This window comes from Lissotriton helveticus, chromosome 1_2, assembly GCF_964261635.1.
Source record: "Lissotriton helveticus chromosome 1_2, aLisHel1.1, whole genome shotgun sequence".
NCBI classification, from domain to species: domain Eukaryota; kingdom Metazoa; phylum Chordata; class Amphibia; order Caudata; family Salamandridae; genus Lissotriton; species Lissotriton helveticus.
Window position 1 is genome coordinate 447,719,652 of NC_136058.1, and position 15,531 is coordinate 447,735,182.

Below are 15,531 nucleotides of genomic sequence, written 5' to 3' on the forward strand. Positions count from 1 at the left end.
TGTTGCTACTCGCCCTCTTTGTTATTTGAAGCCAGGTTCAGAGAAGCTCGGTTGTTCTCCCTTTGAACTTCTTTACGGGAGACAGCCATAAACCTTGCTAGAAATGACAAGAGAAGCGTGGGAACAAGCGAAACAAGAAGAGACACAACACCATCTAGAATACACCCAAAGCCTAAGAAACCGCATACAGAAATTGCGAGATTTTGCTCACAAAAACCTAGAAAAAGCTCAAAGAAGCCAGCAGATTTCTTACAATAAAGGAAAGAGGTGACAACAGTTACAGGTCCATGACTGGGTGCTCCTATTCCTACCTTCCTCTATACGCCAAAAACGGGAAGAATGGAAGGGACCATATGACGATGCTGAAAGGGTAGGCCTCACTACTTACCGGTTACGCCTTTCCTCAACCAAAACCCAGATATACCACATAAATCTACTAAAGAAATGGTTGGGACCCCTCCCCAAAGACACCCATTACGTTTTGCCTGACTCAAAACCCATTCCTTCAACATTGAATAAATTGCCCATAAACGAACATCTAACAGAGGAACAAAAAGTGTCTCTTCAGACCCTCTTAGAGTCCTTCTCCTCCATCTTTTACGACCTCCTGGGAAAATCAACAATACTCGAGCATGCCATTGTTACCCCACCAAATAAAGTAATAAAACAAAACCCCTACAGAATACCAGGCGTTAGGCGGGACGCAGTTCCTGACGAAATAGAGAGCATGTTACAACTAGGAGTCATAAAACCTTCCAGCAGTAACTGGTCTCCCCCATTGTCATAGTTCTGAAACCTGATGGTTCCATCCGTTTTTGAATAAACGTCCGAGCAGTCAATACCATCTCGAAATTTCACTCATATCCGTTGATGAATCGAGAAATTAGGCTTAGCCCAATATATAACCACATTCGATCTTACAAAAGACTATTAGCAGGCACCACTGTAACAGGAAGACCAAGAAAAATCGCCTTTAGCACCTCTAATGGGCTATACGAGTTTACTGCACTGCCTTTTGGGTTACACAGAGCACCAGCGACGTTCCAAAGACTTATGAACAAAGTTTGCTCCCAACATCAAGAGTACTCCTTAGCCTTCATAGACGATATCATAATATTTAGCCCTAACTTGGAACTACATCTCGTCCATTGTGGGAAGATATTCCAAGCACTTAGAACTGCAGGGCTCCACGTGAACTCCAAAAAGACCAGGATAAACTTCACCAAAGTCAAATATTTGGGCTATTTATTGGGAGATGGGGCTATCGCTCTGCAACAAGAGAAATTGAGAGCATCTTAGACACCCCCTTCCCTCCCACCAAAAAAGGCATTAGATCCTTTTTGGGCTTACAAGGCTACTACCGCCGGTTTAAACCCAATTATTCTGAAATAGCAGCACCACTAACCGACCTACTGAAGAAAGAGAAAAGGAACTAAGACTTGGTAAATCCTCCCCAAGCCGCCAGAAAGGCATTCCACGAGCTCAAGTGAGCCATAACCTAAGGCGGAGAAACCAGCAGGGAAGACCGGAAAAACGGAGAACACCGAACAGCCTTCCGAGAGAGAGAACTGGAGCCTTGGGGAGGTCACAGCTTGTTGGCGAGGAGGGAAAGTCGAAACAGAAGGAGACCAGACCTCACTGAAGGACGTGGAGTTACCACGCCATGGCCCCGGAGTGACGTGGCTCTTACAGGTGAGTGGGCGTCTATGGGGCTTTTGGAAAGGGGCTGAGTCAGAGAGGGACCGGAGGGGAGGCTGAGGGGTGAAAGGGACCCAGGGAAAAGGAAATAAGTGAGATGGAATAGGAAGACAAGAGCAGAAATCATTGGCTACTCTTCTTGTTTTGGTTGCTCCAACACCCTCCCTTCACATTTATGCATAGCTATTATTTATCCCTCACATCCTCCTTTGATTAAGTCATAAAGCAAAAAACACTTACCTGAGTCTTTTTTTTCTGTCCGAGAGACGACGGCGGTCGAGGCTCACCTAAGGGACTGAAGAGGAAGACCCTGTGGGAAAGAAGAATACAAAAGAGACAATCAATCACTGTGATTTCCTGTAATACTAATAAAAAGTGCATACCAAGAAATTATTCAACGCAGTGTGCTCCTTCTTGACCGACTCTTCTAGAACGGGGAGCTACATACTCTCCCTCCAGGGAATGGGAGATAGACACACAGAGACCAACAGACACACACAGACAGACACACAGACAGACACACACACACAGAGACCAACAGACACAGACAGACAGACACACACAGACACACACAGAGATCAACAGACACACACAGACACACACACACAGACACACACAGACACGCACACACAGACACACAGAGACCAACAGACACACACACACAGACACACACAGACAGACACACACAGACACACACACACAGACACACGGAGACACGCACACACACAGACACACACAGACAGACACACACAGACAGACACACACAGACACACACAGACAGACACACACAGACAGACACACACAGACACACACAGACAGACACACACAGACACACACACACAGACACACACAGACACACGGAGACTCGCACACACACAGACACACACAGACACACACAGACAGACACACACAGACACACAGAGACCAACAGACACAGACAGACACAGACACACAGAGACCAAGAGACACAGACAGACACACACAGACACACACACACACACACAGAGACCAACAGACACAGACAGACACAGACAGACGCACAGACACACACACACACAGAGACCAACAGACACAGACAGACACACACAGACACACAGAGACCAACAGACAGACAGACACAGACAGACACACACAGACACACAGAGATCAACAGACACACACAGACACACACACACACACACAGACACAGACAGACACGCAGACAGACACACAGACACAGACACACACACACAGACACACACAGACAGACAGACACACACACAGACACACACAGACACACACAGACACACACAGACAGACACACACAGACAGACACACACAGACACACACAGACACACACACACACAGACACAGAGACACAGACACACAGACAGACACACACAGACAGACACACACAGACACACACAGACACACACACACACAGACACAGAGACACAGACACACAGACAGACACACACAGACACACACACGGGAAAGCAAAGTAGGAAAACGCTACATACAGTTGTTCTATGCTGGCATATGTACATTGTTTTATAAAGATGGTGGAACTGTTGCTTTGAATGCACTTTCTTTTCTTAAGTCACACATGTATGACGCAGCTCAGAGTCTGGAGAGCCCTGCAGCCCCTGCCCTGAATGCTGCCTCTCAGTGTCCTGAAGATGCCCCCGCGCTCGAGAGTCACCCTGGGGTCAGAGGCCTCCCTCACCTCTGCTGGAGCCTCGCTGGGGCTGCAGGGTCTGGGGAGAGGGGGCACTGGGGGCCCGGCTGCCTGTGAGGAGTGTGACGGGTCCGGTGTGTTATTCCCCACCGAGTGACGCGGAGCTCAACAAAATAAAACAATGCGTCTCACTGCTGCGCACGCGCAGGACCGCGCGTCACAGCTGCGCATGTGCGGAGCGAAGACACTACGTTATATCGCCGAGTTAGGACCGTGCACGGGGTACGGACTGTGAAGTGCCCTGCACAGAGAACGCTCAGCCGCACTGCGCATGCGCAGAGGAAAGACATTCCCCCCAGAGGAGCGGACCGAGGAGCTTTGCATTTACATACCTCTCACCCTGTGCTGTGGCGCGAGGCCCCTCGTGCTCTGCGGCGGGAGGCAGTTATATCTCATACATTGTGTCTCCGCGCGGACACTGGAATTCTTGTGCTTCTTTGAGTCCCACCTGTGCTGGCTCTGAGCTGTCGCCCTTTACTGCGCTCCGTGCTGTGAACTAAAGGAAATCTTTCTTGCACCGACTTCTGGAGTTGGATTGTAGTAACATCGGTGTCTGTCCTCCGCGCATGCGCAGTTGTTCATTCAAGGCCCTCTTTAACCCTCGCTCCGCAGCGGGAGGCAGCGTCTGTCCTCCGCGCATGCGCACCCAATCCAAGGCCTCTTTAGCCCGCACTGTAGGAAGCGGTGTCTTGTCCTTGGCGCATGCGCAGTTGTTTATCCACAGGCCCTCTTGAAACCCGACCCACAACAGAGAGCACAGCACCCACATGAAACCCCAGGTGAGGTCATTTATTTAATGCATTCTTATAAAGCGCGGACTTTACCCGAAGGTGTCAGAGCACCGTACAATAGAACCAATAGAACCAGTGAGGTTACATGAGGGAACTGTTACAGGATGCAACAAATAAAAACAGCAGCCATAGAATCAAAACAACGCAGGCAAAAGGCACACAAGCTCAAGCACAGCAAGCACAGACTGTACAAGAACGTAGACATTGGGAGGACTCTGGTTGGGAAGACTTGCGAGCCGCAGCAAGGGCAGGAGATCAATGGTTGCAAACGGCAATAAGTCGAGCAAGCCAGCCCAGGACTACCATCTAGATCCTAAAACATGGTTCAGACACTTTGCACATTTATATGCATGTTCGGGTTCCCCTTCAAGCGAGAACGTATGCATAATTAAAGAGCTGACAATGTCCAAGGAGTGTGAACCACTATATTTTAGTATCTTAGATACTAAGCAGGCTATAGCCGCCATTAAGCCGTCCAAAGCGCCAGGCCCAGATAACATCCCAGGAGACCTCTTTAGACATGACCCAGAGGTATGGGCACCGTATATCAACTTACTGTGCAATGCAATTAGCAGAGGGCAGCCTATCCCTATATCATGGAAGGGCGCGGAGATTGTCCCTATATACAAAAAGGGCAGTAGGGACGATCCCGCTAATTATAGACCTATCAGCTTGATAGATATTACCCAAAAGGTCTATTCAAAGCAGATACTGGACAGGCTAAACAACTGGCTAGTTGACAACAACATATTATCCCCATGCCAGGCAGGGTTCAGAAAAAGAATCAGCACCATAGATCAGGTGTTTAGGCTGCTAACCATTGCCTGGAAGTATAATAAACTAAGATCCAGCAATTTGTATATGGCCTTTATTGACCTAAAGGCCGCTTTCGATTCAATTCCAAGAGATCTGCTGTGGATAAATCTGCTAAATCAAGGGGTTCCAAAAAACTTACTGGTGCAACTCATAAAATTACATGAAGATAATTTTGCAAAAGTGCGCTGGGGTATGGGCGGGGAGTTGACAGAGGAGATACCGGTGAGGAGAGGGTCCGCCAGGGCTGTGTCCTGGCGCCTACCCTGTTTCTCCTCTATGTTAATGATATGGTGGATTTCCTATTGGATACAAGCCACGATTCCCCAAAGTTAGGTGGCTCTCATGTATGTGCTCTGACATTTGCGGATTATACCATCCTCCTCTCACAGACCCCAATGGGACTGCAAAATCTTCTGAAGAAGTTGGTGGTGTACTGTAAACAAAAAGGATTGGAAATAAACCCATCAAAAACAAAATACATGTCCATCAGGCTGCACAAAAGTTTTAAGAAAAAGATGATGCTGAATGACGTAGCGATAGAGAGGGTTCACACTTTTGTTTACTTAGGGGTGACCCTAGATTCTAAGCTCTCATGGTGCCCGCATGTCAGAAAATCTGGGACCATTTTAATGCAAAATTCAGTGCCCATCTTGAAAAAGCTCCATGCAACTAGTACCAAGTCCATCACCCCAGCATTGGAGGTATATGAATCTAGGGCCCAAACCGCTTCTCTCTATGGCTCGGAGCTGTGGAGCGGAGAGCAAATCTCCACCTTAACCCTGGGAGAAAACAGGGTTTTAAGAGTGATGGTCCCCCTCCCCCAAAATACACCGGTGATCCCCTACATGTACGATCTGGGGTTAAAACGCATCGAGCATAGGGCTGTGTGGATGACTTTGTCATATTGGTTTAGGTTATGGGCCACTGATGAACTCCATATCTACAGGCAGGCACTAAGTGAAATTATCGCATTAGATACCCATGTTACTTTCCCATGGCTGGCTAATATACGTAGATGGCTTTTGACCTTGGGGTTTAGTGAGTTCTGGCACCACCCAGAAAGGTTGACCGCAGAATCAAAAAGGGAACTCAGAAGGGTCTATTTGAACTTCACTGTGCACAAAGTTTTACAAAATTGTGGAGTTGGCTCACTCACAAACAATATTCTGATGGTTAAACCAACACCCCGCTTTGAGGCATTTTTAGACCAAATCGAACCCCAATTGGTGAAAATATTGTACTTGAAATTCAGGTACGGGACCCTCCGTGTTAAGTCCTTTACAACCAAATGGGAAAATTGCCGAAATGGGGGGAAAGATAGTGAGTGTAAAATGTGCCAGCTGGGAATGCAGGAAAATATCGCACATGTTTTGTTATTCTGCCCCACTTACCTGAGAGCTAGACAAAAATGGATTGTGCCGTTGGGCAGGAATATGGGTGTCAGGAGATGTAATGATATGTTACGCATTTTAAAAACAGATAACACCCAGCTTACTGTATTTGGAGTTTCTAGATTTTTATTGGCTATCAACTATATAAGAATGAAGAAGGGTTTGAAATTTTATCTAGGATTCTGCAATAGAGGATAAAAGAACATTAATTGAGTATTGCAGGACTGAATCGCCGAAACGTTTTATTGTATATAGTATTTCATATTTTACAATGTATTTTATTTGTAGTAGTTCTTATTATTTCCTTTTTTAATTGTTACTGTGATAAACATATAAGGGGCACAAGTACCTTTGGGAATACAACTATGATACATATGCACTGTACTTTACTATTGTAATTGTCTATTGCACCGAGAACCTAATGGCCATGTTATTTGCACTGATTCTACTAACTGCACCTTATCTTGGAATTGCGTATTTGCACAAATTTAATGATACCCAAAAATCTGCAATTTACTTTCTCAAGGATTATGGCATTGGACGGAAATGATGTATCTATAAATATTGCATTGTTTTTCTTTTATGATTCCACAAATCGAATAAAGATGTTTTGAATGAAATAGATAGCAATATCCAATCCATAATGTAGCAAAATACAGTAAACCTAGGTAAAGTGCATATTGTGAATACTACAATATAAATGACTTCATAGATCGCACATAGATTTCCGTGCACCTGTAGCTACTCTCAAAAAGGTGCCAATGCTCAAGATCAATTCAACATTGTCCAATTTAAATTTGCAGTCAAGAGCGTCTGTTAAATTAATAGGTGACAATTTTTTAAAATACAGAATTAGCAACCATAGTGCATATTTCATATAGTATCTACTAAAGAATAAAAAGTGTAAAAGTGTTTGACCGCTGTGACCATCACATGGACATGGCAGGGAGTCTCGTTTTGCTTTATAGCTATAGGGAAAACAAAGCAAATATCTTACTGTCCCAGCTCTTAACGGAATAGGAGGCCTCTCTCCCATTAGGACATGGGTGGTGCAATATAACTTGGAAGACAATGCTCAGGGTACGCAATGGATATACATTTTGCAACAGTTTGTTTATTCAATTCCCTTTCTAGTCTTTCCGCGCTATGAAGTGCATACAATGCTGTCTTTAAAACTTTTTTGTCCATTGTTCCATCTGTGTTCGAATTGGCAAACAGTCTACCAATGTTAACGCTTTCCAGACTCTTGACTATCCCAGGAAGCCATGGAATATCCATCCCTTTCTCACAGCGAAGACTAATATCTATTATGTCCCTTGTGAGAGAAGCCTCGGGATTCTTAATTATGGACAGCTAAAATAGTGCGGAGCAGGCCCTTATGATGTCTTCAATGTATCCTAATTTCAGTTCGTCTTGACATATGTACAGAGGGGTGGAGATTGGAGCGCCAAGAGTTTTCTACAAAATCTATTTTCCTCTGATTAGACGCAAGACCATTTGGCAACACTCCATACCTCTGCCTCATAGGTAGCTATTGGTACACTCTGGATCTTAAAAATCTTTAAAAAGGCTGAAATTGTTCTCGATCTTTTAGGGCGGAGGAGACTGAGGATTGATTTAAAATCCCTCAAGAACTTACTTTTACAATATGCCAAGTGTTCACACCAGGTGCTGTTCGCAGCGAAGACCATTCCCAGATAAGGTAAAGTAGCAGTGCAAGTTAATTTTTGGTCACCCACAGAGATAAAATTTAAAGGACATTTCCTTGGCCCACAAGGCATTATAAAAGATTTCTTAAAATTTGTGCAAAAATCTAAGCCGGACATAAAATCTGTGAAACCTCGAACTAAAGTGCGTAGTGCATTTGGTGTGCGACCAATTAAAACCGCATCATCTGTGTATAAAAGCACTGGGAGAGGTTTGCCTTGAATTCTGGGAATATCATTAGTTAGTGTGATCAGTGATTTATCTAAATTGTTTATATATATGATAAATAGAAAAGGGGCCAGAACACACCCCTGTGTGACCACTCTGTCTACACTGATGTAAGTGAAAACTTCTCCCCCACCCCCAATCCTGGCCCGCGCTTTCAGGTCCCTATGGAGATAGGCCAAAAAATGAACAAGGGCCTCATCCAGTCCATATTCTAAAAGGATGGACCATAGACGGGACCTATTGACAAAATCAAAAGCTGAGGACAGGTCCATAAAAGCTAAGTAAAGTGGCGAGTGCTGTGCAATAGTGTACTTCCCTATGATCAAATTAAGATTAGGACTTTGCTCGTTTGTGCCAACTTTACCCCTGAAGCCTAGTTGGCATTGTTCTAAAATCTGATTGTCCTCTGTCCAGGTTAAAATGTTTGTATATAAAACTCTGCTAAAATTTTAAGGGTGTTTACTATGAGGGAGCTCGGTCTACAGCAACAAGGTTGTGTGCAATCGCCCTTTTTAAAAAAAATAGGAACGATCGTGCTAGTACACCATGTCTTAGGCAGTGGGGCATTGGTTAGAATATTAAAAATATTTAACAACAGTGGGGCCAACAAATCTGGTTTATATTTAATAAGATCGATGGGCAACCCATCAGGGCCTGGAGTTGTATTGCCCGCACTCTGACGTATAGCTTCCTCAACCTCGTTTATTGATAATGAGACACCAGGTGGCACCCTTTTCATAAAAGGGTCGGATTTAAAAGCAGGCTCTTGGTAAATAGTGGAAAAGTGACTTTCCCAGGTAGCGCCCATTATGTTGCAGCTGATGGGAGTTAACGGTTGTCCCATTGATCTTAACTCTTTAATGGTAGTCCAAAATATATTACCATTATTTAAGCTGGCAGCATTAATGAGCGCATCCCAGTACTCATCTAATAACTGTTCCTTCCTATTAGTAATAGCCTGCTTATATGTCAACCTTAAGGACTTGACCAAATCATTACACCTAGGGCTTTGAGATAGGGCCTTGCGGAGCTTCCTGTTGGCAATTGAGCACTCCTGATTGAACCATCTAGGTTCGCGCAGTACTGTAGAAATGGGTTTAGACAGCAAGGATTTAATGCGTCCACTGAGGTCGGTAAAGGCGCTGATAGCCACTGGGTGTGCAACAGGCCCTCTAAACAGATGTTAATAAGATTTGTGTTTCCCCTAACCATAGAACTGAATCGGTCTGCATTATTAATGCCTCGCCATACCAGTTTGCGGTTATCTGTGGATGGTGATAGATCTCCAGCACCACATTCTGTCTGAGGCGTTGGAACTGGAGACATCCGTAACGTTACTTGTATTGGGTTATGGTCCCTAAAGATTGTGGCCATAATTTCGGCTTTAAGCAAGCTTGCTTCTAAAGCGGGGGAGATAAAAAAAACATTATCAATTGTAGATGAGCAGCCCCTCCCTCTGAATGTCGGTTCAGGGGGGGCATTATCTTTTGTAGTTGCATCAATTTCCATAACTTTAATTAAGTTAAGGGTGTTCAAATGGTCCATTAGCTCTCTACCCAATGCATGTTTGTCTGCTGCTATGTGAATATTCGCTTGACCATGAGTAAGATAGCTTAGCATTAAAATCGCCCCCAGACAGATTCCTACTGACTTGAAAGAGTCTTTGGAGTTTCCAATAGATGCAATAAAATTAAACACATTTATAAAATGCATATTTGGAACAGAATGAAAATCATTGTTATAAAAATTAATTATGCAAAAGGAAATTCCCCTATTAAATAATATGCCTTTAAACATTATTGTTATCTGTATGTACAGTTTTTATGCATCCCCTGTATTATCTCCCTCATCTCCCCCACTATTTAACTTTTCAGCGTCTGCAAGTCGCCTCGTAATGCACCGAATGGCTGATTTGTGTCTAGAGGAGAGCCTCCCTTCTCCACTGCCGGTCATCGGGAGCTTGGTCAGTATCTCTTTTAGATTCTGATCCTTATTGCTTCTCGCTGATTACATGGCTGCTATATCTCTTACCACATCACCAGACCGGCCTGCCTTGTTGTGGGGGTCCCATCCCCAGTGGGTGGCAGTCACCAGGTTGTCCTCCCGCTGAGCTCCACTATGCTGTTGCTTGATGGTGAGGGCCCGAGGTGTCACTCCTTTCAGTCTCGTCCGTGCCTTGCTGCCTTCGACCGTCTGCTATTGCCCTGCTGAGCATCTGCTGCTTGTTCTCAATACTCTAAGCACTTTGCGCCCGAACCTGCCGTGAATCCCCCTGTAGGCTAGCAGCCTTATCTGAGCCTGGAGCACTAGATGCCTCCTTGGACCACTGCGTCTAATTCCTGCACTATGTACTTGCAGGCCATGGTCTCCGGTTTCCTCTGACTTGTCAGTCAGCTCCAGAGTGACTAATCCATGCCCGGGCCCCTCATCCATTGGCACCTTGTGATTCTTACAGCGTTACAGTTCATATCTCATTCCCCTTAATGGATTTTGTCATTTTAGTGTCATTTTGTTCAATACATTTTACTTAAATTTTTCTATTTCGGTTGGGGTTTTTTATTGTTTTGCATTTTGACTTTTACTTTTTTGGTTTCTGCATAAATATTTTACATATTACCTTAAGTTAAGCCTGCCTGTTCGGTGCTTAGGTACCAGGGGGTTGATCCTAGGTTAATTGAATGGCTTTGAAAGTTCACTCTGACAACGGTTGTGATTGTTCCTCATCTACGGCAAATAATAATTCAGTTTCTTACAGAAACTATCTAAAATTATCTGCAAAACAGGCAGTTGATAACCTACCAGGCTTGAAGCAGCCTGTGGACAAACTGGAATATGGGAATAGTATTGTGTGGCAATAGAACCTCTAAAAATATTCAGCTTGCAGATGAACCAAGAATCACGCTTGAATGTCACCCCTTTTAAAACAAGGTAGTCAGGAAAGTGTGAAGAATATATTGCAGCTCTTTGTATTTTGACAGCCCCAAGCAAATTTGAGACCAGAGTGGATGTATGTAGCAGAGACGAGTCTGTTCACCCAATGTGAGTGGTGAGATCCGCATTGCTGGTCTGCCTGAAGTTATGATGTAGCTGACAGTAGCATGTCTGCTAAAAGCGATGGTGTGACTGGTGGAACAATAAAGCCAAATAAGAGAAAGTTATCTTCCGACACCGCAGTCTTCGTGACTGAGACCAGTAACACTGAAGACTCTGAGACTCACAGCAGTGTCTTGTCTTTTCAGAGCGTTATCGCTGCAGATGGAGTGAAGTCCAGAAGTAAGCACATTACTAAGGTACCAACAAAGTTTAATATTGTTCATTTGTATTAACTGTTTCTCTTTTGCAGCATTTGGAAATGCATTTTCTAGTTTTGTTGCTTTTTGGTTAGTTTTTTATTGTAGGCTATTATCTTCGGTTTAAAGGGAAAGATGTTGTAGTGTGTTACCGTAATGCTGCAGTTTGCATTTCATTACCATCATTTTCCTATCCTGGAGAATATCCAGGGTGTAGGAGGTTTGCTGTTCCAGAGTTCTTTCTTCAGCTTCTGGGCAGTTGTCACTCTTTGGCGATCTGTGGTCCTGTTACTCTTCTCTTCTTGTAGCAGCTCCTATCAGAGCTTCATCCTCCCGCCAACGATAATAAGATGCCAGGCATCACCCAGCACACAACACAGCCTGTGTTGGGCTAAGCCCATCTGCTCGGTGTAGTTAGAGCGAGGATAAAGTTCTCCGGACCCATCAGGCTGTGAATGTAACCTAAGGGCTTAAGATGAAGTGTAGAGCTTACCTCCTTCCTGAGTGGCTCCAGTCTGCTGTGTGGAGACCCGATAGCTGGCAGCACCCTGGAGTATGTATGTAAAAATCAGATTATGTTGGAAGTAACCTGCAATATAGTGGCAGGCAGCACCCTGCCAACAAGTAGGATTTCTCATAGTATTCTATTTCCTGGCACATTAATGGTGCTAATCTTTTAACTGGCAGAAGAACAACACTGACCATACATTTTTCTGGGTTTGTCTTTAAAATGACGTACACATTCGGAATGGCATTTCGTTCTGCTGGAATAATAACACAAGTTATCTTGCACTCTATGTTGTTGCATGGATTTTTTGGCTGCAATGCATTCCATGTTTCATTCAAACGTACTTTCTACAGGGCACATACATGATTTGCTGCTGTAAAGAAATAATGCTCCTGTGTACTGTGGCAGACTCCGAAATATTGAAACACTTCATGATTTCTCTTTCAGCATTTCATAGTAAAACCTTTCAATTTTTGACTCAATCATTTGGCAGAAACATAACTTAGTACCATTAAAATAGTTGTGATGGGAACATTCATGTGGGGTTAGGACTGGCTCGACCAGAGTGCTTGCTGACTTGGAGGAGTATGGAGTTGACCACATTGCCTGGTCCAGTGTGGAACCAAGCCAGCGAGGCTTTGCTGGAGGCTCATTTGCCCTGATAGCTGGTCAACAGTTTGAGGAGGAGGAGGTGAAGAGCTGGCTAAGTGTGCCATGAGGCTGGCAGTTCAGTACATCCCTGAGAAGTGAGCTTTGAGTTGATGTAGTGTTGCTCTTATACCACGCGCAATTCACCCTCTCCAAAGCCTCAGGAATTCCTGGGTGTGAAGGGCGGCTGATTCTGATTGGGTGCTTGATAGTTTTCCAGAAACTCATGTTCTTGATTGTTCATGTTTGTCAGTAGTTAATGAAACACGCTATCTCTTCAGTTGAAACAAGCTGCAATAAAAGTTTGTTTCTCGTTGCAAAAAAATATGAATGGCTGACGAGCCTCTGTCTGTCAAAGAATGGAAGGGCTGGGGAACTGTCATTCATCTCACTGCTAATCAGTGCAGTGTCATGCTTCACCCTCACTCAGGCCTCTGATTTTAACCAACATCGCTTAGAACACTGAGACTTTAGAGACCATCCTTTTAATGAGAAAAACAAAACTACAAGTCCCATAAGCAATATTGGCGGAAGGTGTCACGCATGACCTGGGACAACATCCAATTCAGCGCATCCAGTTCCATTTTTTAAGTATTTGAGACAATATTGAATTTATAACCTTTGTTTTTTATGGTCATGAGTCACCAGAATACTAAAAATGTGTCTTTTATTTTCAGGGTCAATTAAGTAATGGTCACCAGCTTGGAAGCTCTGTTAATTCTTCAGTATTTGTTACTGATCTCCACATGTGGCTGGTTTCGGTCTGCTCCCTGCATCGTTCCCGATAACTCGCACAGGTAAGGAGCTTTTAGCAGCAACATGATAACCCCATATTCGTCTGTAAGAAGTGCGCTCCGAGGCAGGTATCCGATCATTTTTGTGAAACAAGCAAGCGCCAATATCTGCTATGTACATTTGTTAAAATAAAACAGTCAAATCACAGTATACTGTTCCGGAGGTTCGTCCCAGAGACATTATCTGTAACTGAACTCAGACTCCCTAGGAAGCATGTGCTTTTAAGACAAGTTGCGTTCACTCACCTGAAGGTGACATGCTTCATCATTGGGCTATACTCCTCACCAGGCCGGCGCTACAATGCCTGGTGGGCACCACCAGAAGGCACTTTGTCGCAGATCTTTTAATAAGTACTCCGGATGAGCATAGTAGGACAGAGGATGTTGTGTCATAAGATGTGAGATTGGTGAAAGCCTGAATATAAGATCAACTATCGACTAGTTGCCGCAATATAGTTAATGTGATCATACTAGTCCATGTTGAGATTAAAAACAGTGGCAGAGAAATTGAGGAACTAATGGCCCCTATCACTGTGTGAAAGTGTCGATCACCTATGGACCTGCTGGTAAGCTGGTGTCTATACTTCAGGTCAACTTTTTTCATGCCTTGTGTAGTCATGGAGCAATCTGTTGGCATTTCATCAGGACCAAATATGGGAAAATGGGTAAATGTGACCTAATCTTCTCCACAGCGTGAGGAGCTCTGTAACTCAAAGTCCTGCACCTTGCATAGGTGATAAGGTGCCTATTGACATCTTACTGCCACAGGTGAGCGCTGTCTAACAGAGTGCACTAGATACGGTAACCCTCCTAAAATTCAGGACATACTGACTTATCCAATAACGAGGACGGACGCCGCATCAGAGGGCAACTGGTTTGAAAAGCACATGCTTCCTAGGGTGCCTGCGTTCAGTTAGAGATAATGTTTGTGGGACTGAACCTCCAGAACAGTATACTGAGAGTTGATTTATATGAAGAATGTGTATACTGGACTGTCATTTTCCCCAGCATCTCTAGTGCTATGTAAAATAAAACGCAACACACCGTGAGGCCAACAAATCTATCATACATTTAATGCAAAAATAGCAAAAGGCCAAGCAAACTAACAAGTGATAATTGTCTTTGCAATGGACGAGAACATCCACCCTAAAGCAAGTTGGAGTATATAATGCTAATGCTACAACAATGTATTTTTATACACTTTTCTCCTAATACAAGTCAATGAAACATGAACACATGATAGAAACAGTTACTGAAACAACACTAATGAGTAGGAGGCAGGATCGTCTCTCGAGAGGAATGTGAGGAGTCCATGAGGTGCAGATCAAAGATACACAGACAAGCTGCAGAATTCACTGGTTCTGGAAATAACACTTCTGTTTGTCAATATTCAATTTACTACAAGATGCAGGAAAGTGCAGATTGACATCACTAAATAAAATGGTTCTGAGCCCTAATAGAATCATGTAACTTTGCAGGCATATTAAGGCGAACACTCACATCAAATTAATATAAGAATATTGTAATTTGGTAATGTAATATATCAATGCACGTTGTGACAGTGATGTGTATGATGTGTAAACAATTACCGGTATTAAAGAAACCAGTATATCCAGTTATGCTTCCTCAATTCCTTCTTCCTAGAGGCCACCACTGCTGCTATCCAGCTGCATTCAGCAGTGCCTCCTGTGACCTGGAATCCTGTATTTAATCAATAGCAAATGTTGTCGATGCTTCTAGCCAACCCCGGTAACTGGTGCCACTCGCACCCCACCATCCTTGGGACTGTTATTCTTTTAGCTAGCTCCAGTCAGTAGTGGCCCCTTGGACCTGTATGTAAGCCTACCAGCCAGCTCCTGTTAGTACTGGCCCCTGGGACCTGTTATCATTCTAGCCAACTTGAGTCTTTAGTAGCACCTTGGGACTAGTGATCATACTAACCA

The 15,531-nt window shown here is 44.1% G+C and overlaps 1 protein-coding gene and 1 long non-coding RNA gene across 2 annotated transcripts in view; both read right to left on the reverse strand.

Moving 5' to 3' along the window:
- The window catches only part of LOC144807700 (uncharacterized), a 53,294-nt gene extending 49,778 nt beyond the window's left edge, over positions 1-3,516 (reverse strand). Inside the window, exons 1-2 of the long non-coding RNA XR_013606387.1 lie at positions 3,404-3,516; positions 1,939-2,008 (exon numbers count right to left, since the gene is read on the reverse strand). This is a non-coding gene — a long non-coding RNA (uncharacterized LOC144807700). The remainder of the gene's footprint in view (positions 1-1,938; positions 2,009-3,403) is intronic.
- Positions 1-15,531, reverse strand: part of LOC144805579 (uncharacterized) — a 483,457-nt gene that overhangs the window by 182,459 nt on the left and 285,467 nt on the right. The window lies entirely within an intron of this gene.